Source organism: Musca autumnalis, unplaced genomic scaffold (assembly GCF_047663935.1).
Source record: "Musca autumnalis isolate F117 unplaced genomic scaffold, ASM4766393v1 scaffold_4, whole genome shotgun sequence".
NCBI lineage: Eukaryota > Metazoa > Arthropoda > Insecta > Diptera > Muscidae > Musca > Musca autumnalis.
In genome coordinates, this window is record NW_027411977.1 from 84,545,149 (window position 1) to 84,572,871 (window position 27,723).

Consider the following 27,723-nt stretch of genomic DNA (forward strand, 5'->3'; position numbering starts at 1 on the left):
TGGACTGTGTCGGTCCATTCTATTAAGTATCACCTACGCAACACTTTTGAACTTTAATCCAAAAAGGGCCAAAAAAATCGAAAAATACCCTAAATACATTCAATCTGTTCATAGATGAATGTTTCAAATCACATAGGCTGAGGGTATATCTCTGTCGGCAAAGCCGACTGATACCTTTTCTCTTGTTTTTTGTCAAATTTTCCAACCGAGATTGCTGTATTGTATTATTTTTCAAAAGCTCAATTCGGAAAACTTTAAATATTAATCCATGTTTTGGAAAAAACTAGGATGACGCCCATATGAGCTCTTCTGAAGGGAGTATTATCAGTTGGGATATACTTCTCCTGCAATAAGATGAAGAGCTTAGTACTTATTCACTTCAATAGTTCGTGGTGGAGGGATAAAAAACGCCGTTTTTACTTGTTTCTCAAAAATATTTTCCTGTAGCAGAAATGAATGAACTTTAACTTGAAACTCGTCAAAATATGTTACATGGATATGAGGTAGTAAAATGTCATCACCCTAATGTTCATACATACATATATAATACATCCCAGAAACATCCCAGAGGAGGCAAGGGAGACTTCTCTCATATCAATGAGTGCATAGATGATAGGGGACCTATTTCTTATAGTCAAATCCGAAGACACCATTTGTAGAGAAGTTTTACATGACTGATTTACTCGAGAAATGTCCACCACATTATGTAGAGGAGTACTTTTGACACCCTTGAAAATGTGATTTTGTCTGGAAATCGATCTGGGGCATTCAGTTTGCAAGTCCGGTGTGCTTACCATTGCACTGGTTCACCTCACAGGAAGCTCTTCAGAAGCTGAGGCTGCAGTCGATTTCCATATAAATTTGGGTCAATTCGACATTCGATGTATGTGTGTACATTGTAGTGCAAATTGGTTCAACATTTGAAATTTTGAATAAATACATATATTTTCAAGAGACCTCCTGAGGCACAAATTACATAGGTTAACAATAAGCCTCAGAAAGTATAACTACTTTTTTACGATTACACCTATTAGCTTATTGTGATACAGTCGTTAAACAAGCCGAGTACAATTTCATCTTCATGTAACGTGTTTTATGTTCGCCACTCAAATAACCCAGCCAAGCCATAGCCATAAATTTACAAATTAATTGATCTATGATATTTTCTAAATCCAATAACAACAACAAGCAAAAACATATGCACATGTTATTTTTGTCCATTGGAATTCAAAACAAATCACTGCACGAACTGATTGTTAGCCAGTATCCGCATTTAGCCACACTGCTTGCTACAACGAACGTTCAAGCTCTCGTCATATTTTTATGATGCTCCCGTCCTGGTGGTGGTATCTTGTTATGATGTTTCTGAACAATTTCTGAATGAACTGATTTGTCACACAAATATGTTGCCGCCACGCGCATTTTTGTGGGCATCGACGGATCACAATAGCCGTCATAGTCATAATAAACAACAAGCTGGGTGTTGCCAAGCATAATAGTTTATTTTGCTTCATTTATGAGTTATCTGTGATGGCCTTTGTTTTTTGGTTTTGGTGTTTATTCACATCAAAGATTTTTGTTGTTTTTATGGTGGCCAGGGAGTTTCAATTTCATTTTCTAAGCGTTATTTCAATCTGAAATTTGCCTGCCAGGCGAAAGTTATTTTTCAATTCGAATTTCACGTACTTGTTCCGCCATATACATCCAGTTTTAATGGTTTCCAAATTGATGAGGTTTTTAGCAAAGTTTGATGGCATCGATGTATGTTCGACAAACAGTAGATACATTCATTTATACGGAGATACTAACGACGAAGATGATAATTAGTGTTTGTAGTTATGGTAACCATTAAACACTGTTTTTTTGTTGTTTTGTTAGGAAACATGATTTTGCTATATTCCAAATGTTAACTACCTAATTAGCTTACGTCCATAATTGTAGACTTATTGACATTATTGTATGTACAGAAATATGTATATGCGTACTGGAAAATTGTCCACAGGAGGAACTCATATTTTCGTCCGAGAATACCAGTTACATCTACTTAGATGAATATAACGGAACGTGTGTTCTTAAGGTCAAGCGTATAGTAGTCCTATAATCGCACCGGTCATCTGAGCTCCTGGATTTTTCATAGTTTTGAGGTGAACTTCACTTTTTTTTTTCATCATTTTGGTCTTCCACTTTTCTGTGTAAACCACCAGTGCGTTAGTACCAGCTACCGTTCGAGATGAAGCACAGTCGCGCATCTCACATCAAGTCCTAAGCCGCGTAACTTTTGTAACTTGACAGGTTTAACTGATGCCATTTCGGATTTTATACGGACTAAAATAATTGACACCTAGATTCGTTGACATAGACGATAAGTCGGTTAGTTCATGTCTACACGCAGAGAAGATATATTGTAGGGGCAATCATATTCTAAGAACAATAGTGTATTTTATCTGAAAATATATATTGTTGTTTTAACCATATATTTTGTGTCGGGCACCATAATGAGACAACATATATTGTTGCACCGACAATATATATTTTCAGATTTTTAAAATGCACTATTTTGTTCTTAGAATATGATTGCTCCTACAATATTTCTGCTCTGCGTGCAATTGCATACATGGCAGAAATTTTGTATTAAGTCTTCGTTTGGGGTATGAAACTTTACACCTGAAATTTGTCCGCATAGGTCCACGTCTTCGGTATTTTGTAGGTTGTGGACACAATATCCCAACGTAATGATCGAAATTTGGTAATATGTCTTCTTTAGTGGTATAAAACTTTCTACCTGAAATTTGTCGATATAGGACCACGTCCTTCCGATTTTCGAAATTTTGAATGTCGTGGCCTCAATATTACAACGAAATGACTAAAAATTGGTAATTTGTATTCACTGGGGGTATAAAGCTCTCGATCTGAAATTTGTCTGCATAGGTACACGTCTTCATATAGCCCCCATAGAACGGTACCTTCCGATTTCTGGTATTTTTTAATGTCGTGGCCTCCGAAATGGCTGAAATTTGGTAATTAGTCTTCTTTTGGGGGTATAAAACTTTCGACCTGAACTTTGTAAGTATAGGTCCACGTCTTCATGTAGCCCCCATAGAACGGTACCTCCCGATTTCCGGTATTTTTAATGTTGTAGCCTCAATATCCCTCCGAAATAGATGAAATTTGGTATTAAGTCCTCGTTGTGGGTATAAAACTCTCGACCTGAAATTTGTCGATATAGGTCCAAGTCATCATATAGCCCCCATAGAACGGTACCTCCAGATTTTCGATATTTTGAAAGTTGTGGTCTCAATATCCCACCGAAATGAGTGAAATTTGGTATTTAGTATTCGCTGGGGGTATAAAATTCTCGACCTGAAATTTGTCGGTATAGATCCACGACTTCATATAGCCCCCATAGAACGGTACCTCCAGATTTTCCATATTTTGAAGGTCGTGGCCTTAATATTCCAACGAACTGACTGAAAATTGGTAGTTTTTATTTGCTGGGAGTGTACAACTCTCGACCTGAAATTTGTCTGCATAGGTCCACGTGTTCATATAGCCCCCATAGAACGACATATTCCGATTTCCGGTATTTTTTAGTGTTGTGGCCTTAATATCTCTCCGAAGTGACTGAAATTTGGTACTAAGTCATCCTTGGGGGTATAATACTCTCGACCTAAAATTTGTCGATATATGCACCTCCAGATTTTCGGTATTTTGAATGTTGTGGTCTCAATATCCCTCCAAAATAGCTGAAATTTGGTATTAAGTCCTCGTTGGGGGTATAAAACGCTCGACCTGAAATTTGTCTGTATAGGTCCATGTCTTCATATAGCCCCCATAGAACGGCAGCTCCCGATTTTCGATATTTTGAAGGCTGTGGTCTCAATATCCCACCGAAATGGCTGAAATTTGGTATTAAGTCCTCCTTGGGGATATAAAACTCTCGACCTGAAATTTGTCTGTATAGGTCCACGTCTTCATATAGCCCCCATAGAACGGTACCTCCCGATTTTCGATATTTTGAGGGTTGTGGTCTCAATATCCCACCGAAATGGCTAAAATTTGGTATTAAGTCCTCGTTGGGTTTATAAAACTCTCGACCGGAAATTTGTCGATAAAAGCCCTCGCCTTCATATAGCTCCCCATAGAAGGTACCTCCCGATTTTCGGTATTTTGAAGGTTTTAGACTCATTATAACACCGAAATGGCTGAAATTTGGTATTTCGTCTTCGTTAGGGGTACAAAATTTCGCACCTGAAGTTTATCGGTATAGGTACAGGCCGTCATATAGCCCCCATAGAACGAAACCTCCAGATTTTCGATATTTTGAAGATTGTGGCTGTGGTTATACTTTTCTCTATTTTATTGACTTGTCTGAAGAAGATTTTAAACGGAAAATTGTACACACAAACATTTTTGTGCCTATTATTGAAGTATTGGTTTCATAAGAAACAAGTAAAAAAGTATCAGTCAGTTTTGCCGACAGAGATATACCATCAGCCTACGTGAATTGAAACTTTCATCTACGGACAGATCGAATGTATTTAGGGTCTTTTCAGAATTTTGTGGCCCTTTTTGGACATTTGAACTTGCCGACAAGAATGTGGATTAGGATTAAAGTTCAAAAGTTTTGCGGAGGAGGTACAGGACCAGAACGAGCAGCATCAGTATACATTTCCAAAGGATCTTCGTACAGACCCTAAACTACACTTAGACACAAATGTTGAACTTTTGAGGGGAAGGTATCCTAAGGAGAGGACCGATTTTAGAAAATTTTAGACCATTTTAGAAGTTTAACTTAATTCGGACAAAATGTTAGGAGATCCAAAGTTTGGAACAAATTGCATGTCCCGTTTAAGTGACATGGTGCATACAATTTTAGTGACATTTTTTTAATATCGGTTGATCAGTTCTAGAATTATCGTGCCCTTCAGCCACTACATATGGTGCCATAGGTGCTTTTACTTTTACCGTCGTAATTGAGGCAGCGAATGCAAGTTGCTTCAACAAAAATCAAAACGATTCGGAAGCAGGTCTTAAAGTGAACTTATACGAAATTTTGTGTAATAGGTACCCGAAGGAGTAGACAAATAAAGTCCATACTCCAATCTGACCTACATATGTATATCTGGCAGATATATTTTGGATGTGTAAAGTATGGACCAAATCGGTCGCTCCCTTCAAGAGTTATTGTGCGCACAATTTTTTCCGAACATTTTTGGGGGAGGTAGGTATCTGAGGGAGCGAACCGATATGGCTTATCTTCGAACTTAAACTATGTTTGGACAAAATATTACGAAGGCCAAATTTTGGACCGAATCGGAAGATCCGGTCGAGATTTATCTAGCGCTTCAACCACTAAACACTGTATCTTGGGGGTTTTTTGCACCTTTCAAGCTATTTTCTCAGAAAGTATGGATTTGCCCCTGACGAAACTTGTACCGTCGTATGGGGGGGAGTGATTACAAGTAGTTGCAACAAAAATCAAAGCGATTCAAGAGCAGGTCCTAATCTGAACTTATCCGAAATTTTGTGTGGAAGGTACCCGAAGGAGTGGACCGATTGAGTCCATATTGGAACCTCATCTAAGTCTGATAGAAATTTCACGCTGTGCAGAGTTTGGATCAAATCGGTTCCTTTCTTGAAGAGTTATGGTGCGCACAATTTTTTTGGGGGAGCACTATGGGCCCAATGACAGGTTTTTGAGGCAACAAGTCACTGAAAGCTGCTGGACCTTTAAAATTTAGCCCCGATGTTTATAATGAACATAAAAATAAATCTGCCAAATTTGGAAGGAATCGGTTCAGATATAGGTATAGCTTTCATATATATGTTTCATCCGATTTTATATTTAAGGCGGACTAAGATCACAATTTGCATCCGATCGCTTTAGCATTTCATATGGTAAATCCTGTTCAATTTAAAATCACGTCCGAAAATTTTGGTTCTGATCGGTTCAGGCATATATATCTAGATATATATATATAGAAAATTATTCAGGTCTGCCATGATGTACAAAATATAAATCCTCAGAAATGGCTGGACCGAATTTGATAAAACTTTGACTGTAGATTCTTTAGGTCTTAGAATTGATCGTAAGGTAGTTTTTATACCGAACAAGTAAGAACGGCATTAAGTTCGGCCGGGCCGAACTTGTTATACCCTCCACCACAAGTTGTATTGAAGTAAAATGGAATAATTAGTTTCCTTTCGTTTATGAAGAAGACTTAATACTAAATTTCAGCAATTTCGGTAAAACAATGCGAGGCACCATTCTATGGGAGCTATTTCAAAACGTCGATCTATACCGACAAATTTCTGACGGAAAGTTTTTAGGCTCAAAGAAGACTAAATACCAAATTTCCTATATTTCGGTAAGAGAATGTGGCTAAAACTTAAAAAATACCGAAAATCAAGAAGTACGCTTCTATGGGGATTTAGGAAGACGTGGACCTGATAATACTCTTCTGGAATATTTTATAACTCTTGGAAGACGAAATAATGAATTTCAGCCATTTCGGTTGGATATTGACGTCACAATCTTCAGTATTACGAAAATCGGGAGGTACCGTTCTATGGGGGCTATATCGAAACGTGGACCTATACCGACGAATTTTAGTCAGAAATGGGGCAATATGAAAGCGTGGACCTGTACAGACATATTTTTGGCGAACAGTTTTATATCACATTGAAGACTAAATACCAAATTTTAGCCATTTTGGTGGAATATTAAAGACACAACCTTCAAAATACGAAAAATCGGGAGGTACCTTTCCATTGGGGTTATATGAAGGCGTGGACCTATACCGACAAATTTAAAGGGGAAGTTTAGGTACCTCCTACGAAGTCTAAATACCAAATTTCAGCCATTTCGGTGGAATATTGAGGCCACAACGTTCAAAATACCGAAAATCGGGAGGTACCGTTCTATGGGGGCTATATGAATGCATGGACCTATACCGACAAAGTTCTGGGGGAAAGTTTTATACCACCAACGTAGACTAAGTACCAAATTTCAGCCATTTCGGTGTGATAATGAATCTAAAACCTTCAAAATCCCGAAAATCGGGAGGTACCGTTCTATGGGGGCTATATGAAGGTGTGGACCGATACCGAAAAAATTCTGGGGGAAATTTTTATACCCTTAAAGAAGACTACGTACCAAATTTCAGCCATTTTGGTAGGATAATGAAGCTAAAACCTTCAAAACTACCGAAAATCGGGAGGTACCGTTCTATGGGGGCTATATGAAGGTGTGGAGCGATACCGACAAAATTCTGGGGGAAAGTTTTATACCCCTAAAGAAGACTACGTACCAAATTTCAGCCCTTTTGGTAGGATAATGAAGCTAAAACCTTAAAATTACCGAAAATCGGGAGGTACCGTTCTATGGGGGCTATATCAAAACGTGGACCGATATATCCCATTTTCAATACCAACCATCCTGCAAGTAATAAAAACTTCTGTACCAAATTTTGACTCTCTATCTTTAAAATTGCGAGCTGTGTCTTGATTTCAACAGACAGACAGACGGACGGACTGGCGGACGGACGGACGGACAGACGGACATGGTCAAATCGACATAGACCTTTATGCTGATCAATAATATATATATACTTTATAGGGTCTCCGACGAATATTTCGATGTGTTACAAACGGAATGACAAATTTAATTATACCCTCCATATGGTGGAGGGTATAAAATGGAGGGGCGGGGGACCTCCCTTACAATGGGTTTTAGCCAAACGCAAAATCTCAGAGATCATTTGACGTATTGGAATACAATACAATAGTAATTGTGACCTCCATCATTAATTGATGATTTGCAAGTAGAATACCGCGATCGCGTCCGATTTTTTAATACATTATAATTACAGGTTAAGATTTTTAAATTTAGTAGGTGTTTGTAGTCCCAGTTACTAAATTAAAAGATCTTGAACATAAAAGATTTCAATGCTTTGTATAACTCCATTAAGATAACTATCAAATTTGGCGACTTGTGTCCTGTTGACAAGTCCCACTCCCAGCAAAGCCCAATACTAAAAAAATATTCAAATTTTTAAGTGTCACGCTATCTGTAAGTATTTTTCTATAAGTTAACGGATCCATACGGGGATAAAATTGTCTACACATATAACTACAACATAAACTACACTAAAAATACACCACAAGTCTACATCAAATATTCCTTACCAAATCTAACTTCTTTTTATTCTTAATCAGAATATTAATTTACATACCTTTACACGTGTTATCCATTAAAAAACTGTTTATTATGTTAGCGGTTTTTAATTGTCGAGCGAAACAAATTTGTTCTTCGTTTTATAGATTTTTATAAAATTTTACAATGTAAGATGCAATATCTTTGACAGCACGGTATGTGGTCATGAAGCGTTGCCAGGTTAAAATGATTTTGTTTCTAAAGTACAGTACACATTGTCAGTTTTGAATGACGATTTTTTGCAATTATCGATAACTGTCCAACCGTCCAGCAACCACAAAACATTTTGTGGTTGCATGATGAATGACAAAAATGAACGGTCACACTTGCAAGCAACAACAAAGCTGTCATTCAAAACTGACAATGTGTACCCAGCTTAATGGCTCAAAGTGCTAAGAATCTAATCCCGTTACTATTTTATCCAAATATATGACTTCAAAAAAAGACTTTTTGCCTCAGAAACCTGCCATTGGGCCTATAGTGGGGAGGTACAGGAAAGAGTTGATCGATGTAGCCCAACTTCGAACTTAATCTAAGTTTGGACAAAATATTACAAAAGCCAAATTTTGGACCAAATCGGTTAATCCGTTCGAGAGTTATCGTGCGCACCAGCCAGACAGACGGACGGACATGGCTAAATCAACTCCAAATTGTCTTAAACACATGTCGTCCAAACATACTTGGGGTCTTAAACAATTATTTTGATGAGGCACATTTTGCCCGTATGAAAGTGTATATGGCGAATAACAAAATTCCTTTACAATTCCATTTGAAAAAAATTAAAAATTTTTTTGCGAGCACATCTACGATTTTTGGCATAGAGGTAAAGGAAAAAAATCCGGTTTCAAATCTGCTCGCGTTCACGAAATTGGCCAATGCGCGCAAAAGTTATAGCGGTTTTTATTCTCATATAAAGAAAAAAATATTTAAAAACCTATTTTTTGTTGTTATGAGAAAATGTATGCATAAATCGTTAACAGCATTCCATATCTATTCGTAGATTTTTAAATAGTTATTAAATTTATTATTATTTTCGCGGAAAATCAACAAATAATAAAAAAATTTTGAAGTACATCCAAATTATCCTGTCCCAGAATCCGTACAAACCCTCAAAAAATAAATTAAAGAATATATGCGGAATCTAGACAATGCGTAGAAAAATATGATACCAAATTTATAGAGATTGGGTACATAAATTGCATATTATAGCAACAACAAAAGAGAAAAACTAATTGTTGGAAAATATTGTTGCAAATATTTTTTGGTTTGATTCTAAAAATTAGAAAAAAATATTTGGGAGTTCTCCAACCATTTTGCTAAAATCTAATACATAAATTAAAGTATTCTGCTCAAAACTTTATCAAAATATATGGTTTACCATCGTGAAAGCTTAACTGCTTACTGTGATTACTTATAAGGATAAGAAATTAAGAGTAATATTGAAATTACTATCATTTAAAGGATATGAAAATTAAAAAGATTGTAACTCTCGAATTAGTTAAAGTCGGTTGATGCGCATCCGATTTTGGATAAAGCGAATCAATCTCTTTCAATATTTATGCATATTTTGATGTTTCACTCAGCGGTCAAAGTGTGCCGCCAGTTGCATCACACAATGCAAAAAACCTTAAAGTGGGTAAAAATCGCGCAATTTGCATACGATTTTGATGCGCATCCGGTTTCAGTAGCACCCATCAAAAATACGTCTATATACACATACGAGTATTTCAAACAGATTCTTCAAGAACCGCGGATGTGCCTCCACATTCTATTTTTGGTAAAAAACCAAATTACTCGCGAATCTCTGTAATTTATGACACGCCTTTTCGCAAATACTATAATCGCGTATAAAGGATTCTATTTACGTAAAAAATTGCAAAGAAAATCGCGGTTTAGTACGCGGATTTGTCAAAATAAATTTTTGCTGATTTTCCTATTTTCAGGGTATCTATATCCGCGGTTTTAGTGGATGGATTCGATCGCGGATGGGCTCATTAGATCCGTCGCGTAAAAAAAACTAAATTCACGCGGGGTACAAAGAAAATTGAATGACACTTGTAAATTTTAAACACAAAAAATAGGTTTTTAAAAAAATTCACGCATCAAATATTGGCCTTTAGACTCCAATTACTAGGATGCTGTACCGTGCTCCCAAGCAACTGTTGCATATTACGCATGTCGCAAATTGTTTGGAAGCCGATGGAGCCTAAAACCTAAAATGGTGTTATGGATGTACACCAGCATAATCAGATCAATTCTCACATATGGAGCACTAGTATGGTGGCCAGCAGTGGACAAGAAAACAACACAGAAAAAACTATACAGCATACAAAGATCTGCATGCATCGGGGCAACAGGGGCGATGCGAACGTGTCCGGCCGAAGCCCTCAATATAATGATGCACATTTTGCCAATTGGTTTACACATCAAAGCAACATGTAATGCGGTAAGACTCCGAGCTTTAGGAATGTGGAGAGACAGAGCTTACGGACATGCGTGCATGCTTCAAAATCTTCCGAAAGAAATAACAACCACTGCTGATTACTGCGTACCTACATTGGATTTTGATCAGCCTTTTGCAATCAAATTTTCAAGCAGAAGAGAATGGAGTAATGGATCACCATTGATAGCATATGACACTAAGGTATACACGGACGGCTCCAAGATGAAATGTGGAGTCGGATCCGGTGTGTTTTCGGAAGAAGCTAACATATACACATCTACAAAGCTACCTGAGTACTGTAGTGTGTTTCAAGCGGAGATACTGGCAATAAAGGAGGCCTGTATTGAACTTTTACAGCATCACACAGCAAACTCAATAGGAATCTTCGTCGACAGTCAAGCGGCGCTCCTTGCACTAAAATCCAACGCTGTCACATCAAAGCTAGTGAAAGATTGTAAAGAAGAACTTGCCAAACTAGGGCGTCTGTCAAGAGTAGTTCTCACTTGGATCCCGGGCCACAAGGGACTTGCTGGGAATGAAAAAGCAGACGAGTTAGCTAGAGCAGGATCCGCCTCTAACGAACTCCCAAAGGCGTCAGTCGCAATTCCAATGGGAGTAGTTAAAGGGGATATCTTCAAACACTATCTATCACTGGCTGAAAGTAGATGGGACAAAACGGCAACATGCAAGATATCAAAGTTAACGTGGCCTCAATACAACGCCAAACGAACTAAGTTCCTAATCAATCAAACGCGACGGAACCTTGCAAGACTTATTGCAGTGTTAACCGGTCACTGGGCAATTGGTAACCATGCAAAACGTTTAAATCTACCGCACAATGACCACTGCCGTAGCTGCGGGAATGAAGAAGAGGAGGAAACTGTTGAGCACCTCCTCTGTTCCTGCCCTGCACAAATGCAACGACGATTTAAAGCTCTAAGACAACCGTTCCTTCGTGATATCACAGAGATAACAGAAGTAGGTCTGGGAGACCTTCTGCGATTCATTAACTCATCAGGCTGGATTTAACTGCCAACATGCAACAACGAAATAGCAATCTCTGAACGAGTGGTGTGGTTTTTCAAAACGGTATCTCTTACATACTAATTGAGGCTATAAAGTATATCCACCACGTAAACCAACCAAGGATGCTGTAAGGAGCACACTCATGAGATATGCATTAAACGACGTAAAATCACGAGTTTTATAATCCTATTATGAGTTTTGAATATTATCTTGTTGCGCGTCCGAATTATTAAAATAATTCAAAAAACCCCGAAATTCCGGCTTCAAAATGTCAGCATAAATTTTAGGTGGATGCAGTGGATATATCGAAAAATGATTTACTAGTATCATATTGCCCATGAAGTATTCTTTGAGTCTTTCTTTGGGCATATTTCTAAAAAATGTAAGGTTAAACCAGAAATCGAAAGGGAGCATAAAAAAACTTGATGGCTTCAATCCATTTTTACCTATTTTTCTACATTGATGCCAACACAGCTTCCACGTAAATTAATTTTAATGGTCGACCTTATGAGATTCCTCCTAAAACACTTCATTTTAAAGAATTTCATTCATACTATAGAGAATATGTTAACTGTTCGCGAATTTTGAATGGGTGAAACTCGGATTCATCGATTGTAAAACATTTTTGGTTTTCGCCATATACCTTGTTAGCATAAATGCTGAGGGTATAAAAAAAGGATTCTGAACCACTGCGCGCCTATGTTAAATTAAAATAATTCCTATATACTATTTGTAGCCAAATTCGTTATCCTATTTGTTTATTTCTCGTTCGAAAAGATTTAATTGACGAACTGTACATACTATCAATCCACAATAACTTCCTTTAATTGAAAACACAGCCTGGTGGTTTACTGATTTTAAATACCTAACAGTTCTGCAATTATTTATTATTAACCTTCTTGAGTAAAATTTTATTTGTTATTGTTGCAATGGATTTCTTTGCAATAAAAAGAATTAACCGCAGAAGCATTATTTTGTAATAATGTGTATTGAGAATGAGTTAACCAATAGTCTTTAATCAGTTATTTATTCCAACAGTGTTTTACTGGAAACCACGCTAAGTTGGTCGGTTGGTGTTGCTTGTTATAAAAACGTCAAAAATTAAAAATTTCAAAATATTGAAAAAAAAAGGAAATCAAAAAATAGAATTTAGTTATTTATTGAAACTCCATTGATTTACGACATAAACACTAAAAAAATAAGTTTTAAAAACTTACAAAGCAATAAATGCGTTGAATGTGGAGCTAATAAAAATCACATAATTTGAAGAGGCCGAGAGATAATGTTAAGATGTGTCAATCATTTTAAAAAACAATAAAAAAAATTTTATTGACTATAAAAGATATTCCGTATGCACCAAAGCAGGGTTGATTTACATATACATATTTAGTAGCTGCAAAGGGCCTCTTGGCATGGTTCGCCTTAAGTATTTTGTCTTATTAGTCACGCAAGACAATGGAGAAAACGCTAAGATTGGAAGAAAATTTTGAGAGTTATCTTGCACACTATTTATCCATTTTTTGTGGGCCATTATCTCAGGAAGTATGGACTTACTCCGGAAAAAATTGTACCGTTGTAATAGGACCGTCAAAACAACCTTCTGCAAAAAATATCTAATAGATTCGAAAAGAGTCCTCAAAATGCACTTTTCCCCAATTTTGTGTGGGAGGCACCTTAAGAATGGGACCTATATAGTCAATATTCCAACCTGATACATGAAAGGATGAAGTAATACGACGTGCAAAGATTGGACCAATCGGAAACTCCCTGAGAAAATTATCTTGCGAAATTGTCATTTTAGTTGGTGCCGTCAGGGTTTCTTGGAGCTTTTAGGCCTCTATCTCTGGAAGTATGGACTTGCCTCCGAAAAAGATTGCAAAGTTGTAAAGGGGGACGCAAGGACAACCTTCTGAAAAAATTTCAAAAATATCCGGGAGGAGCTCTTAAACATCACTTTTTCCGAATTTTGTGTGGGGGGTATCTGAAGATTGGATCGATATAGTCCATATTCGAATCTGAACTATATATGAAAAGAATAATATGATGTGCAAACCAAAACCAAGACCAAAACTATTGCTTCCTTCGAGAGTTATCGTTTACAGGATTTTACAGAAACATTATTAACTTTTGTGGTGGAGGTATCCGAAGGAGTGGACCGACATGGCCCATCTTCGAAAAATATTTCGAAGTGCAAAATTTGGTTCGAATCGGTTGATCCGTTCGAGTGTTATCGTGAGCACCAGCCAGCCAGACATACAGACACACATACGATCGTACAGGACATGTCTAAGTCAACTCCAAATTGTCTTGGGGTCTAAAACCGTTATTTCGATGAGGCACATTTTGCCCGTATGAAAGTTTACTTACTTAGTTAGCTGGCCCATTACACAACACTGTCCAATAAATCGAACTAAGAAAAGATCTCCAATTCTCTCTGTTTTTCGCTTCGCTTTCTGGAATACCGCGCCTTTTCATTTCTACATCCACTTGTATGCTCCATCGAAGCTTAGGCCTGCCGATTCTGCGAGCGCCGCCATGTGGCATGTATTCATACGCCTTTTTAGCGGGTTCATCATCGCTCATTCTTATGATATGGCCTAGCCAACGCAATCGTTGCATCTCGATACGTTTAACTATATTCATGTCTTTGTGTAGATGATATAGCTCGTGGTTCATACGACGTCGATATTCACCGTCAACGCAAATCGGCCCGTAGATCTTTCGAAGAATTTTCCTCTCAAACACACCAAGCACTGCCTTATCGGCTTGCGCAAGTACCCATGCTTCGGAGCCATACATTAGCACGGGTAGTATCAGCGTTTTGTATAGTGTTATTTTTGTTTGACGAAATGTGGCTCTGTTTTTAAATTGCTTACTTAAAGCGTAGTAGCACCTGTTGGCCAATACAATTCTTCTTCTTATTTCACAACTGATGTTGTTTGTTGTGTTTATGGCAGTGTCGAAGTCTTTAACTACCTCAAAATTATAGGTACCAACTTCCACAGTTGGTCCGAGCTCTATGGACGCTTTGCGCGTCGACACCATCAATTTGGTCTTTTCGCCGTCTACCTCCAGACCCACTTTCCAGATTCTGCTTCGACCTTCCTAAAGGTATCAGTTACTTCCTTTACTGATCGTCCCATGATGTCTATGTCATCAGCATAAGCAAGTAACATGTGGCTATTGGTGTAAATTGTGCCATTTCTTTTGACATTTGCATCTCGTATTACCTTTTCCAGCAAAATGTTGAATAGGTCACACGAAAGGCTGTCTCCTTGTCTGAAACCTCTTTTGGTACTGAACTGTTCGAAGAGGTTATTTCCAATTTTAACTGAAGACCTAGTATCAGCTTAAGTCATCTTACAAAGCCGGATGAGCTTTGCGGGGATACCAAATTCAGACATTGCATGGAATACCTTTGATCAGAGGGGACTGTCGACAAAAAGGTGATAAGTGTCGATCTGCATCTCTTGGGTCTTCTCCAGGATTTGCCGCAGGGTAAATATCTGGTCAATGGTGGACTTGCCAGGTCTAAAGCCACATTTGTATGGTCCAATTATTTCGTTGACGATTGGCTTTAGTCGTTCGCACAATATCCCTGACACTATCTTATAGGCAATAGGGCGAAGACTTATGCCCCTATAGTTTGAGCATACAGTCTTATCTCCTTTCTTGTGGACGGGACATAGGATGCTCAGGTTCCAATCGTCGGGTACGCGTTCTTCCTGCCAGATGGTGCTAACTAGCTGATGCATACACCTTATCAGCGCATCGCCTCCGGTTTTAAACAAGTCGGCTGGTAAGCCATCGGCTCCTGCTGCTTTAATATTCTTCAGCCGGTTGATTGCTGTTTTTTACCTCATCTTGGCTGGGCGGTATACATTCTTCTGGGATTGGATCTGTGGCATCATCGTCTTCGTTACTATTGGATACCAGCAGATTGGAGAAATGTTCCTTCCATATCCTGAGCACGCTATCTGTATCTGTTACCAGATTACCTTGCTGGTCTCTGCAGGAGGATGTGCCTGTACCAAACCCATCTGTTTGATGTTTCACTCTTTGGTACAATTTTCGGACATCATTCTGGCTCCTGTACATCTCGATTTTTTCCCACTCCCGCTTTTCCATTTCTCTCTTTTTCTTGCGGAAAAGACGTTTCTCTTCTCTCCTTTTCTCCCGATATCTCTCTCGTGCGCTACGCGTTGCTACTGATTTAAGGTAGCTCTATATGCCGCATTTTTCGCTTCGGTAGCAGCACGACACTCCTGGTCATACCATGAATTCCTTTGTGGAGGTCTCTGGTATCCAAGTATGGATTTTGCGGCTGTTTGCATGGAGTGGGCAATATTTTGCCATTGTGTTGTTATGTTATCGGGACAAGGAGTGCTCTCATTAAACAATTGGGCTAGTTGAGTGTAATATGCTGTGGCTACCTGTTGTGTTTGCAGCCTACCGATGTCCAACTTCCGCGTTGTGTCTGTTCGTGCTTTATTTGCAACGTTTAATCTGGTACGTACCTTTGCTGCAACAAGTTAGTGGTCCGAATCAATGTTTGCGCCTTGGAACGATCGAACATCCAACACGCTTGATGAATGTCTTTCATCTATCACAACATGATCCATTTGATTACTTGTACTTTGATCTGGAGACAGCCAGGTGCCCTTTTGAATATCAAGATGATTAAATCTGGTACTGCTAACTACGATGTTTTTTGCAGCTGCAAAGTCTATCAGCCTCATACCATTGTCAGATGTTTCACTGTGGAGACTGAAATTACCGACTGTTGGGCCAAAGATATTCTCCTTTCCAATGTTGGCATTAAAGTCGCCTAGAACAATTTTAATGTCATGTGCAGGGCAACGGTCATATGTTTCTTTTAAGCGTTCGTAAAATATATTTTTGGTCTGTTCGTACTTTTCTTCAGTGGGAGCATGAGCGCATATAAAGCTGATGTTGAAGAGTTTAGCTTTTATTCGAATTGCAGCAAGTCTTTCATTCACTGGGGTGAAACTGGATACCAGATGTTTTAGTCTCCGACTAACTACAAATCCGCAACCAAACTCATGCTTTACGTCGTGGCAGCTATAATACAGTGCGTCACTTTTGTATGGCAGTAATATCGGCCTTGTACTTTTCAACTATGTTCGTCTGCCAATGCGAAGACTGCACCTTCTCTATAAAGAGTGCGAACATTTCAGGTGCAGATCATGGTCCTTAAAACGTTTGCGGGGTTCGTCAAATTTAGAGGGGTTTGTTTTTTTTCTTTCGTTTTTTCATAGTAGTCTGTTTTTTCTAGGGAAGTTTTTAACGTTCTTAAGGGTGAACGCGCGGCACATGTTAGCACACTAACGGGTGTTAAAGGCAGTTCCCCAGGTGACAACACGGGGAGGTCAGTGCCCACTTGAGATGAAAGAGGGACCAAGATAAATCCTGGGCTTTGCCATGTTAAAACCGGTCAGGACCGTTCCTTGGTACCTTCCATCCTCATGAAAGTTTATGTATGTATATACCTTCAGCATTTTTGCTATTGATCCTCAAAACAATATTCCGTCAAAATATGTATGTATACATACTACATACATATGTATGTAGGTACAAAGTTGATTTCCTCTGCCATAAGTGAACAATGAATATTCAATTTGTTACAATTTTGGTTTTTGCAATACATTAGTTGACTAACGGTATGTACGTCCGTTTAGGTCCTAAACTTTAGGTCCTACCAAAAGTAGAACCAATTAGAATTTAATAATACTTTTGAATTTCTCATCAGCCTGACCCATTGTGAAAAAATTATTCTTTTTCTCTCTTTGATTTTATGAACAAAAAGAAGGTAACGACGCTGCTCTTAATGCCGATATTTTGTATTTGTTTTGATAGTCACTTGTTTGTTTTTCTTTTATTATTATTTTGATTTTCGTTGGCGGTTGTTATGTATTCATTATCATTAATACACACTTACATTTGTACATACCTATGTATTTTATACATACAATGTCAGTATGTACAAAGAGAGAAATAAGTAAACAAAAGCCAAAAAAACCCCAAACAAAAGGAAAGAAAAGTAAACCTCAAATGAAATATGAAATACTGGTAACATATGGTGACTGAGTACGACGACGTCGCCGAAGACGACTGGCGGTAAAAAGTGATCAAGAGTTTTTATTGTTTTTCTTTTTTTTGTTGAGAGCATAACATTCGCAGAGGAAATACATGCATATGAAAAAAAACAACAACAACAGAATAACGTATGTAACTCTTATTGTTTGCACATCTACATATGGTGGTCAGTTTTTTATTCTCATACCTATCATCGGCTTGAGTTGCCACCTAGCAAAAATTCGTTAATCTCAACTGGGGACCAATCTAAATCTTCAACGGCCATATGAAAGAAACGTCGGTCATATCTAAAAAAAGTGGAGCCCAACTTTCTCTGTCAGTGGCTTGGACCAGTCCTTTTCCTCCAGAAGAGGGCTTGGTTTCAAAAGTAAGAGTAAACAAGTAAAAAAGTATCAGTTGACTTTGCCGACAGAGATACATATATTGTATGTACCCTCAGCCTATGCGAATTAAAACTTTCAACTGCGGACAGATCGACACAATTGTTGAACATTTGTGGGGAAGGTCACATAAAGAGAAGATCGATATCGGCCATTTTAGAAGTTAAACTAAATTTGGACAAAATATTAGGAGATCCAACGTTTGGATATATTTGGTTGGCCCGTTCAAAGTATATCGCGCATACCATTTTAGTGACATTTTTACCTCAGCCTTTAGGCTAAGGAGGGTATATACACTTTGATACGATGAAAATGTGCCTCATCGAAATAATGGTTTTAGACCCCAAGTATGTTTGGACGAAATGTGTTTCAGACAATTTGGAGTCGATCTAGCCATGTCCGTCCGTCTGTCTGTCTCTGGAGCGCACGATAACTCTCGAACGGATGAACCGATTCGATTTTGGATTTAGTAATATTTTGCCCAAACTTAGTTTAAGTTCGAAGATGAGCTACATCGGTCCACTCCTTCCAGTACCTCCCCCACAAAAGTTCGAAAATGTTCGGAAAGTTTGTGCGCACGACAACTCTTGAAGGGAGTTACCGATTTGCTCCATACTTTATCTAGCGTAAACTTTCTACCAGAGTAATATGAGGTTCCAATATGGTCCCAATAGGTCCACTCCTTCGGGTACCTCCCACACAAAATTTCGGAAAAGTTCAGTTTAGAGCCATCTCTCGAATCGCTTTGATTTTTGTTTTAGCAACTTGTATTTAGTGCCCTCCATACGACGGTACAAGTTTCATCAGGGGCAAGTCCATACTTCCTGAGAATATAGCATGAAAGTTGCAAAAAACGCCTATGACACCCTGTGAGGTGGTTGGAGCGCAAGATAACTCTCGAACGGATCTGCCGATTCGGTCCAAAATATGGCCTTAGTAATATTTTGTTCAAACATAGTTTAAGTTTGAAGATAAGCAATATCGGTCCACTACTTCAGGTACCTCCCCCACAAAAGTTAAAAAATGTTCGAAAAAATTGTTCGTACGGTAACTCTTGAAGGGAGTGGCCGAATTGGTCTTTACTTTACACATCCTAATATATCTACCAGATATAGATCAGGTTCAAATATGGACTATGCTTGTCCACTCCATCCGGTACCTCCCACACAAAATTTCGGATAAGTTCACTTTAAGACCTAATATCGACTAACTTTGATTTTTGTTGAAGCAACTTGCATTCGCTGCCTCAATAACGATATTAAAAGTTTTTTAGGGACAAGTCCATACTTCTTGAGCAAACCATATGTTGTGGCTGGAGATCCACTTCCATAACGGTCAATGTCGATCCATTCCTTTGTATCTCCTCCGCAATACTTTTGATCGTTAATCCTAATCAACATTTTTGTCGGTTCAAACGCCCAAATTTTTTAAAAACCCTCTAAATACATACGTATTTTGGGAAAAATTGTTTCAATATACATATGCTGAGGGTATACCTCTGTCGGCAAAGCCGACTGATACTTTTTTACTTGTTTTTTATATATTGGAGGTAAGTACAGGAAGTTGGTGCCAATCTTCGAACTGAAACTAATAGTGCGGTTACACTAGAGTTTTTTGCCGGGTTAACCCACTTAAGTGTAACCGGGGTATAAGTTTGGACACCTTTTAGGCTGTTTTCTCAAGAAGTATAAATCTGCCCCTGAAAAAGCATTTACCGTCGTAATTGAGGCAGCGAATACAAGTTGCTTCAACAGAAATCAAAGTCATTCGAAAGTGAATTTATTCAAAATTTTGTGTGCGAGGTACCCGAATGAGTGGTCAAATATAGTCCATATTCAAACCTGATATACATATGGCATATGCATTAGGATGTGTAAAGTATGAACCAAATCGGTCACTTCTTTCAAGAGTTATCGTGCGCACAATTTGTCCGAACATTTTTGAACTTTTGTGGGGGACGTACCTGAAGATGTGGACCGATATGGCTTATTTTCGAACTTATATTAAGTTTGGACAAAATATTACGAAGGCCAAATTTTGAACCGAGTCTGCAAATCGGTTCAAGAGTTATTTTGCGCTCCAACCACTAAACACGGTGTCGTAGGGTTTTTTTACACTTTTCAGGCTATTTGCTCAGGAAGTATGGACTTGGCCCAGAAGAAACTTGTGCCGTCGTATTGGGGGGCGGTGAATACAAGTTGTTACAACAAAAATCAAAGCGAATCGAGAGCAGGTCCAAAACTGAACTTTTCCAAACTTTTGTGTGGGAGGTACCCGAAGAAGTGGACCGATTGAGTCCATATTGGAACCTGATCTAAGTCTGGTAGAAATTTCACGATGTGCAAAGTATGGGCCAAATCGATTACTTCCTACAAGAGTTATGGTGCACACAAATTTTCCGAACATTTTCGAACTTTTATGGAGGAGGTACCGGAAGGAGTGGACCGAATCGGTTGATCCGTTCGAGAGTTATCGTGAGCATTGGACAGCGACATAATAAGTGTTTGATTGTTTCTGTCTCATCTTCATCTCCGTATAGTCTGCAGTAGTCAACAGTATCGTCACTTTTTCATTTGATTATTCCAGCCCTTAGATTAGTAGGGATGCAGCTCTTCGTTTGTAGAGGATGGCCAGATTGACTTGGATACATTACAGCTAGGGTCTTGGTGCCAAATCTGGCTAGGATTGTCTATACATACATATATTTTTTTTTCCAACTGTCACATGAGTTGTCGACTTCAATATTGATTGACTCCGATCCGCAACGCACCGGTTCATCCGCTTTTTTAATTTCCTTCAATGTTGCGATGACCCGGGACCCAACACAGGGTAACGATTGATTTATAGCGCCTTCAAAGCTTTCCTGCAATCCAAGACTGCAGCAGGCCTGATTGTGTGGGAACTAAGTGACCCACATAGATAGTCATCGGTCCAGCTATGTTCCATTTCTCATCTGCTTTCATGACCGCAATTTGAGCAAACACTGTTGTTAGTGCATTCGTGAGGGGAGAGAGAAGCTCTCTTTGCTTGCTCGCAAGTAAAGGGCTGCGGAACGTTGCTGTAGACGCTTGATCCTGCTTCCATCTTGGAGCCATCGGTATGTACCTGGGAAGTTGTGGGTCCAGGTCTGTGGGTATTTGTATTTGTCAAATTGTAATTGTGGTAATATGTAATCACTGATTACCTCCGATCCCAGTGGTATTTCCGATCGTTGTAAGATTGCAGCGTCATCATACTCACAGTTGTGCCATGAGTTTATGTCCTTTAGTCGGAGAGCACTTCTGACTGTCATCTCCTGGACTACAAGATTCAACGGATGAAGGTCAAGCAGTAAATTAAGGGCAGCCTGTGGAGTGCTTCTCATGGCACCAGTGATTAGTAGTGATGCTGGTCTTGGGACCTTGTTTATTTTATGGAGATATGATTTTTTACTCAAAGCTTTCCTCTATACCATAGAACCATAGGTAAGAATGCGGTACAGTTAGTACAGTTACATGGGGATTATATCGGCAGCGTGCTCTTACGCCGAGCAAAAGAGCGTAAATTTCAATGTAAAATGCATTGAAATTTGCCGATGGCTGATCTATACCGACAATTCTCAGTAGGAATGATTTAAACTCCTAGCGAAGACTAAATACCAAATATTAGCTGTTTGGTGTAATACAAATCGAGAGATATCGTTCTATGGGGGATACCCATGGACCTGTAGAGGCAAATTTATAGGGATAGTTTTGAACTCCCAACGAAGACTAAATATGAAATTTCAACCATTTCGGTGTGATAAAGAGGCAAACATTTTTAAAAACCAAAAATCGGAAATTTTAATTCAATTCGGTGTGATAATAAGCCTGAAACCTTGAAGATAACTACAATCGGGCTGTACAATTCTATGTAGGCTATATCAAAGCGTGGACCAATAAAGCCCAGGACCAGGGTTGTTTGCAAAATTAATTGATCGACTTCTTAGTAAAACCCATCAGGTCAATTCTATCCAAGCTTGCCTGTAAGCGATCGAGGACCTTGTTCTTACTTTTGATCTAGTCGCAAATAGCACAGGCTGTCGCGCTATACCCAATGTTTTGGTATAGTTAGTAGACGGAATCATGACGCCATTTGCCAATATGTTTGGGGGCAGCCTCATTTCAACCGTTCAAGTGGTGTACAGTGTGCCAATAGATTTAGCGGCGGGTATTTTCATATTCCTCAGATAGAAGAACTGCACTAAGGCAGCTATGTAAATCGTTCGCATATATTACCATCCCTATGCCGTATGGAGGATCTGGAATTTAAAAAATGTAGATGTTAAACAGCGTTTGCCACTGTGGTGCAATGGTATGCACACCCGCCTTGCACGCTGAAGGTCGTGGGTTCCATTCCCCGGCCAGTCAACATCAAAAATTTCAACGGTGGCAGCAATGTTGGCGACATTTGCTGAGTATTTCAGCCATGTAAAACTTCTCTACTAGTGGTGTCTTAAGACACGCCGTTCGAACTCGGCGATAAACAGTAGGTCCAATATCATTGAGCTAATATGAATCGGTGTTTATCTATTGGTATGAGACAAGTCTCCCTTGTCCCATATGGGATGCTTGTGGAACAATTATTATATTATAGATGTTAAACAGCTCCGGATATATCACCCCGCCTGGCATCTACACATGTAGTTGATTATCCAACGTTTCAAACACGACTGGAAGGACGTCTACTCTATGTCCTTAAACATTTTGGATAGGACAAGAGCCACCATGACTGTTCGGTCGCACGGCAGGTGTGATTCACTCCTTAACAACAGTGTGTGGATATGACGTGTAATGCTGTTGTAATACTGGGCATTTTCCGGAATCCATGCTAACTGGGAAACAGTTTCTCATGACGGGGAGAAGTAGTGCCTCTAGAATCTTCGCTACTGGCGACGGGAAGGTATATGACATGTACGATTCACCTCTTCTGACATCCTTGTCGGGCTTCAGTATGGGGACCCCATGCCAAATTTCCACACTTCTGCTACTTTATGGGCTGCTCCCCCGAGTTCTCTTCCAGTTGTTTGAGTAATACCATTGAAATTTCGTGTGAGCCCAACGGTAGAATGATTTCCCGATTCATATATTCAGAATACCGAATCAAAGACCCCAAATTTTCCGTTTTTAGATCAAACGTGTAATAATTTTCTGAATTTCGGATCAAACATCCAAAATTGTGCAGAAAATCGAAAATTCCCTTAAAATTTCACTTATTTTCATTCAAGTTGTTTTACGAATTCGTTTAGAATGTTCCTTCCGATTTTTATCCTACAAAACTTTCCTGGTTCGTGGGCACCTTCAAACAATTTTGTCCCGAATTCGGAAAGAATTTTGGCTGGGCTGTAACATCGATCATCGCAAATTGTGCTGGTACCTCCTCAGCTGAGGATGGCTTTTATACGGCATAGTACACTACTCTTGGTTCTACCACTCTGGGGTGCTCAATAATTGCAGATTAAAATAACACGCGAACTTTTTCAGATCTGTCACTGTCATGAGGTTGAAGGACTGAATTCCCACAAGTTACATATTCCTCTACTAATACATGTGCACTTTGCACGTATGCTCTCCTAATAGCGTGTTGACCTTAGGAGTAAGTTCTTTGGTCTTCAGGGTTCGTACGACGAATATCATCACGCTTTTTTTGCGGATCCCGTAGTCTCGCTGGGAAATTTGGTATAATTTTTCACGGCCGCCAGCAGCTGTGATGATGTCCATGGAAATTTTCCCAGCTAGCCGAGGATCTAGGGGAATTGTCAGCTCCCTGAAGCGGATATTGGTAAAGTCTTTTAGATCCATGGTTCAGAAAAGTACGGCGGTCAGAGGTTATGAAGTCGAGTGGTCTGTTAACTTAGACAAGGATAGGTAGGTAGGCCAGGACACGTCATTTGTTAGACCGGGAGTCACAGTGGTGATGTTTGGCGAGCTTTAGAGAGCTTCTTCATGTGGAGCTTTCAATTTTCTGTATCCCTTATTATTTAACCCTTTCTGTGATTCTATGCCATATGGCATATCCAGTTTTTGAATCCAGTTTTAAGGCAAAATACCTATGGGTACCCTTTTTTAATAATTTTGTATTTTTCCTGAAGTGTTATCTAAAAATAAATCGACAAAATAGACCTGCCAGATTTTTTTTTATTTCTGAAAGGTTTCACTTTGTTTGACTCCCAGATTTTCTATAGTAAAAACTCCAGGTCTTCTATACGAAGACCTCCACGTCTTCTATACGAAGACCTCCACGTCTTCTATACGAAGACCTCCACGTCTTCTATACGAAGACCTCCACGTCTTCTATACGAAGACCTCCACGTCTTCTATACGAAGACCTCCACGTCTTCTATACGAAGACCTCCACGTCTTCTATACGAAGACCTCCACGTCTTCTATACGAAGACCTCCACGTCTTCTATACGAAGACCTCAACGTCTTCTATACGAAGACCTCAACGTCTTCTATACGAAGACCTCAACGTCTTCTATACGAAGACCTCAACGTCTTCTATACGAAGACCTCCACGTCTTCTATACGAAGACCTCCACGTCTTCTATACGAAGACCTCCACGTCTTCTATAAGAAGACCTTCAGATCTACCATAAGAAGACCTCCAGATCTACCATAAGAAACCCTCCAGATCATGTATAACAATTCCTGCAGATTTTCTAAAATAAGTCCTCCAGATATTCTATAAGATGGCCCCACGTCTTCTACAAGATGATCTCCAGCCCTTCTATAGGAAGACATTCAGGTGTACTATAAGAAGTCCTTCAGATCTGCTATAAGAAGACATTAAAATCTCCTATAAGAAGTCCTTCAGTTTCTTCTAAAAGAAGACCTCCAGATCTTCTATAAAAAAAACCTTTATGTCTTCTATAAGTAGACCCCTGTAGTGCGATTCTCTAACTCATTTTTTGAGTTACCAACCAATGTCGGTAAAATTAAAATGCTTATAATTTCGGTAATTAACCATATTATTCGGTAAGTTAGCGACCAATAAAAAGTAGTCGTAAACTTCTACCGATAGCAACATTGTTGTAAACTTTTATTTGAGCTTTTCATTCATAATTTTGCATTTTAATGTTACCGATTTTTGTCGGTAACTCAAAAAATGAGTTAGAGAATCGCACTACTGCTCTTCAATGAGAAGACCTCATGCTTTTCTTTATTATTTTATTTAAGAAGGGCTTCTGCTCTATTATGAGAAGACCATCTGTTTTTTTATGAGAAGGTCTCCTGCTCTTCTATGAGATGAGCTCCTGTTTTTCTACAAAAAGATCCCCCAGCTCTTCTATGAGAAAGGTACCTGCCCTTTTATGAGAGGACCCTCTGCTCTTCTATGAGAACACGTCCTGATCTTCTATGAGAAGACGTCCTGCTCTTCTATGAGAAGACCTCCTGCTCTTCTATGAGAAGACATCTTGCCCTTATATAAGAAGACCTCCTGCCCTTCTATATGCAAACGTCCTGCTCTTCTACGAGAAGAAAGCAACTCTACCTCGACACTCCGACACTCTAATACTACCCTCATACGTTCCATGCTTGGGTCCCTCGAGTCAAGCTCAATCGAGATGGGGTATAAAGACTCCACGTCCTCCACTTTCTGTACGATCGTTCTGCAAAACGTTGTAACCGTCGCAACGTTGCAAGCTACAGTTGAGCTTTGTTACCTTGGTCGCGGCGACCATGATGTTTCTCCGACTCCTAATGTCTGCAATTTCGCCGACTTTGTTACGGAGAACGATGTATTTCAGGGGTACTGAACAATAACATGTGGTGAAAGTTTACTGTGGGGGGTTTCGTATTCCGACGACGACGAAGTTGGAGACACACAGCGAGATTTTCTGGAGCGGTATTCAGGTCAGAGCAGCCTCGGAATTCCAGCATCCATTACATTGTTAACATGTCGTGGATACGGATCTGTCAAACGGAACAGGTCCATGGACTGGGGGCAACTAACTAAAAGACCTCGCAGCGGGAATTCCGGTGTATATTTCCACTCCGATAGTGACAAAAATATATGTATGTACATGAGGTGACGTAAAATCTACCGCCATTGGACTAAAAGAAACTACTAATCGACTTTACCGACAGAAAAACTTGTAAAAGAAGCAACACCAATATGAACTTTTTTCGAGATTTATATCCGACTCCAATGTGTTTTTGGGGGATTTTTGCAAATTATTTTGGGAATAATTGCCATTCTAACATGACATGGCAAGTTAGGAGATTTATTTTCCGGTGGCGGTAGTGTGGTTTGTTTATCTTATAGATAGCATTCACTCGCTTACTCACTACCTTAACTTCTTTGCTGTTGCTGCAAGCGAATGCGGCCGCCACAGCAAAATGCTTGTGTGGAGTCAGTTGTTCGCACTAGTCAGGTTACTGGTTTTTGTTGCTATTATTGTTGGTATTTCTTCGGTCTTTTTTCTTTACTCTTTTTGATGGAACTTCCCCGTGAGCGAGTGTGAGTGAGCGAGCATCGCTGTCACTCTGCGCTTTAAGCCAGTGTTAGTGAGTGTGTTTTGATTTTTTTTTCGTTCGTTGTTTGTTTGTTTTGTGCCTGTTGCGCAGCGGTGACGATGCGGTTCACTGGCTTGTGGCTCTGGTGGGGAGATAACGTGAAACATTTGTAAAGTTTTTAGTTTTTAGCGAACCTTGTCAGAGAGAGTGCGTGTATCGGTCGGTTATTGTGTTTTGTCATTATTGTCGGTTTACTCGTGATACCAGCACCAACAAAAAAACAACTGAAAACAAAATCCCAAATCGAATTGTTGTTGTCGTTGTTCGAATGCAACAATATTAAAAACAAACAAAAAATTGCTACCGATCACAAGAAAATCTGCCAAAAGAAGAAATACAAAGTGTGAATTTAGCAAAGAAGAATCGAAAGAATTCAACCAAAAAAAGTAATAGTGAAATAGCGGTTCATGCGGAAAAAAGTGCAATGCATTAAAAGAATTTCTTTTGAGTGACGACCGATTACTGCTCCGAGTTGTTGCAAAATAACCGTGACGAAAAACACGTTTTGTTTTTTCTTTCTATTTTATTTGTGTGTTTTTAACGAGTAAATAAATAACAACAAAAACCAACTTACATATTGTGAAACAAATTATCACCACAAAGCAAAAGTACGTGAGAAAAAAAATTTAATAATTTTTGTAAAATTAAAGAAAAATAAATAAAACAATGTGTGACAAATTTGTTGGGAATTTTAGCGCAATTTTTACAAAGAATTTTGTGTTTTAAGCTTTCAAGGATTAGTAGTGCTTGAAATGCAGTTAAAAAAAACTAATTTGTCACAATGCCCACAACGAGTTTTCCTGATTTTTTTTTAATCCATTCCCAATTACCTACAAGTGTTACTTACCATGTGTTGGTTTGGTTTGTGTGACTCGCCATTATTATCTAAAATCTGACCTTAAAAAATTATTGGCAAAACAACAAATTTGCAAAAAAACGAACGCCAACAACAAGTTAATGACTCGTGAAGTGAAACAAACAGCAAACCAATAAAAAAACAGTAAT

The 27,723-nt window shown here is 38.9% G+C and overlaps 1 protein-coding gene across 35 annotated transcripts in view; it reads left to right on the forward strand.

Annotated features, from left to right (window-relative positions):
- Window positions 1-27,723, forward strand: part of Svil (Supervillin) — a 1,126,087-nt gene that overhangs the window by 591,807 nt on the left and 506,557 nt on the right. For 2 of the 35 annotated variants that reach the window (XM_073980366.1, XM_073980367.1), the window contains exon 1: window positions 21,649-27,326. The exons of the other annotated variants lie outside the window; for them this stretch is intronic. The gene's annotated coding sequence lies outside the window, so the exon portion shown is untranslated. Of the gene's footprint in view, window positions 1-21,648; window positions 27,327-27,723 lie in introns of those variants that run through there. 35 annotated transcript variants of the gene reach the window in all.